This window comes from Montipora capricornis, chromosome 4 (genome assembly GCF_036669925.1).
Source record: "Montipora capricornis isolate CH-2021 chromosome 4, ASM3666992v2, whole genome shotgun sequence".
Classification (NCBI taxonomy): Eukaryota; Metazoa; Cnidaria; class Anthozoa; order Scleractinia; family Acroporidae; genus Montipora; species Montipora capricornis.
The window spans coordinates 16,025,292-16,029,276 of NC_090886.1; positions in this window are offsets into that span (position 1 = coordinate 16,025,292).

Below are 3,985 nucleotides of genomic sequence, written 5' to 3' on the forward strand. Positions count from 1 at the left end.
CCTTCAACAACGCCCATCCTGTTGTCAGTTTTAGGCGTTTCCAGATTCTGCTTGGCAACTTTTTAGCAACTTTTAGGAATTTGAGCAACTTTTTGTCAGAGAGCAATTTCTAGCAACTTTTCGGAAAACTAGCACTTTTTGGTAACTTTTGGGCTAATATAAACCAAAATGCTGAATAACCCCTCTTTTTAAATAAATAAGTTAAAATTGTCTTGGTTAAAATTCTGAACATCTTTCTAGTAAAACTCATATTTTTACCCTTTGAATGGGTATCATGTGGACGTGGTAATTAATTACGAGAATTGGGTTTGGGTAGCCTCAACCTCGTTGCCTGGGATTTTCCCTTCTCGTGGGGCGCCCCCCACGAGAAGGAAAAAGCCCTGGGAACGAGCTTGTTACACTTACTGTCTAACTTTTTGTAACTAGCCACTTGGATTCAACTAAAGGTTGCCTAATTTGTTGTAACTAGTTACTTAGTTGTACCTTAATGTTGATTATAAAACAATTGTTATGAAAATTAGACATGCTGTATTAAAAATATAAAAATATTCGAGCAACTTTACAAAATTTTTGAGCAACTTTTGAGCAGCTTTATGGCATCTTTCTTAGCAACTTTTTAGCTTTTTCGGAGCACAATCTGGAGAGGCCTAGTCAGTTTTACCATGGAGATTGAAAAGGATTAAATGTTTCCCTTTCTCGTCACCCACCTCCTAAACCCAGAGCCCCAAATCGAGACTAAGGTCTACGTGAAGCCTACCAGTACTAGTGTACTTCTCCACTACCATAGTCACATCGACAACCGATACAAACGAAGCTTATTAACAACCATGAATGACCGCGAGTACCGTTTGTCCTCATCGTGAGCCTATTCCTCGGAGAAGTGTGAACGCTTAAAATCCCTGTTATCACGTTTGAAGTACCCCCAACACCTTATCAACTCTACCATTAATACCTTTGTCAACTCAAGAGTTACTGACCAGCATCCATCGCAGGCATCGGTGGAAATGGTGAGAAATAACGTGAATGGGTAGTCGTACCATTTAAGGACCAGGGCCCAGTTGTTCAAAAGCCGATTAACTCTAATCCCAGATAAAAAATGAGCCAAGGGGTTTATTTCTCTACTACTTAATGCTGTTCAACGCTGATATTCGCCAAAACGTTACATTACAAGAAGTCAATATTGAAAAACCAAAATAGGCAAAAGAAACTTTCACCAAAAAGTTGAAACCACGAAACAAAAGTTTACGCTTACTTTGTTAAGACTCAGTTGAAAGAAAGTCTCAAGCTCCAAACTACAGTCCAACCCATCCTTGTCAGTCGAAAAATTGGCCTTCAAGAATGCGAGACCAAACCACAGCTGGTTAATCAACAGTGCGTTGTGTACCAATTTCGGCAATGCAACCTGTGCGATACAGGTAGCTATGTTGGCTACACACGTGGCCATCTACATACACGCGTGGATGGCCACAATATTACGTCATCTTCTGTACGCAAGCATTATGATCAAGACCACGCGGGTGCTGTCCCTGAAGACCTCCTGAGCTGCTTTAAGGCCCAGTAATACGGGTAACATTCCTCTTGCAACTTTTCGTGCAACAATGCTGCGTTGCAAGTTTAGATGGTTTTTTGCGCGTATTGCCACCTTCTTGCGCAACAAATTTATGTTGCAAAAAGTAGACGTCGCTTTTACTTTTTGCAACATGAAAATTTCTTGCGCAAGAATGTGGTAATACGCGCAACAAACTAACTCAACTTGCAACGCAACATTTTTGCACGACAAGTTGCAAGAAAAGTGTTGCCCGTATTACTGGGCCTTTAGAGTGCTGAAAAAAATGCACGGAACAAATTGGACTGTTTCCGGTTAACGAAATGCAATTAAGACCACGGCTGAACGGGCAAACAGATATAATCCGTGCTTAAGTCTTTGGCCGTGTTTTCACGACAGCCGTTGTCTCGCTTAACATTCCTGAAAATGGTTAGTTGCCAGACTTTGTTCAGCGACTTAAAAACGATACGTATTTTCACAGGTAAGATTCAATGAGGATAGCGCACGTGCCAATGCAATAATAAAAATAATAAAAATAGCACGACTGTTGTATTTCCGATTTGGATAACCGCAAGCGACTCCTCATTGGTTGACAGTAATTGCCAACTTGCTTAAGCTACCTGGTTTTTGGTGGCTTAAATTTAATGAGAATTCTATTGAAATTTGCCGACTCACTTAACTATAAGCGAGTTGGGAAAGGAACAGTTTTTTTTTTTTTCACGGAATTTTCGGTTGTCACTCGCTAAGCGACCTGACAAACCGCTCGTGAAAACACAGCCTTTGTCTAACTCATCTTCATTTATACAAATTTGGAGTATTTTATATCTAGTATGCAAAAATTTGGTTTTATCAACAGAGTTGATAATGTAAATTGGCCACCGTACAGAGATTCTAAAAGCTGACGTTTCGAGCGTTAGCCCTTCGTCAGAGCGAATCGAGGGATTATGGGTTACGTGTAGTTTTTTATAGTAGAGTAGGAGCTACGCTATTGGTGGTAACATGGCAACGTGAAAAATAAGAATATATTAGTTAAATGAAAAGCGTTCGTTAATACCATGAGGATTAAGGGTGCCGATTTGAAAGATGAATTTTTGTTCCAGATTCTTGCGGCTTTCCGTCGTACCTAGATGTAGGGAAAGGCCGCAGATAGCCATGTGTTTTTTGGAGTGGTTAGACAGATTAAAATGGCGAGCGACTGGCTTAGATGCATCCTTGTCATTCTTCTCAACATCGCGAAGGTGTTCACGGAATCGGTCACCTAGTCGTCTACCTGTCTCACCAATGTATAATTTATTGCATAACGTACAGGTTATGCAATAAATGACATTTGCGGAGGTACATGTGAAACGATCGGTGATCTTAACAGATCGCTTAGGTCCCGATATCTTGCTGGTGTTAACAATGAAAAGACAAGTTTTGCATCGTGAACGCGCACATTTGAAAGTGCTGGGTTGCTCGTTAGTTTTGAGCGCGCTTCTAACCAAAAAGTTACCTACGTTTTTGTCGCGTTTGAATGAAATAAGTGGAGGTTGCGAAAAGATTCTACCAGTCTCGGGATCATTTTGGAGTAATTTAAAATTACTAAGAATGATGCTTTTGACTGCGTGATTATGAGGATGGAAAGTGAGGGTGAATGGAATTCTGTCATTCTTATCTTTTTGTGACGTTTGTAGTGATGACTGTCGATCAAATTGTTAGGCGCGATGATGGCCCGCTTTGACCACAGAGACAGGATAGCCACGTTTTTCGAAGAACTGGCACATCTCCTCTGATTTGCTGGAAAAATCGGAGTCATCACTACATAGACGTCGAAGTCTAAGAAATTGAGAATAAGGAATGGAGTTCTTGACATGTGATGGATGTGACGATGAATACAACAAATAACTGTGTGAATCAGTAGGTTTGTAGTGCACACTAGTACATAGCACGTTGCCTCTAATAGAAACTTTGATATCTAGGAAAGCCAATGAAGTTTCCGAAATTTCCCAGGTATATTTAAGAGCCGGATGAAAAGAGTTGACGGAGGTTATAAATTGATCGAGTTCTTCTCTGCTGGATGAAATAGCGCCGATGCAGTGGCCGTAGAGTTCAGGTTTGGGGCCGTTGTACTGATTAAAAAATTGGTGTTCAACATATCCTACAAAAAGATTGGCATAGCTAGGTCCCATTCTTGTGCCCATCGCTACACCATTAATTTGTTTGTAATAGTTGCCGGCGAATGAAAAACAGTTAAGCGTTAAAACTAGTTCGGCAAGGCGGAGGAGCGTTTCCGAGCTAGGTTCTTTGACAGTGCGTTGATCGAAAAAGTGTTTAAGTGCTTGAAGACCTTCGCTATTAGGAATGACTGCGTATAGAGATGTAATGTCCATGGTGAACATAAGTGCGTGTGTACTGTCTTTAATGTATGATGGCAAAGATTTGACGATAGGCGTCATAATC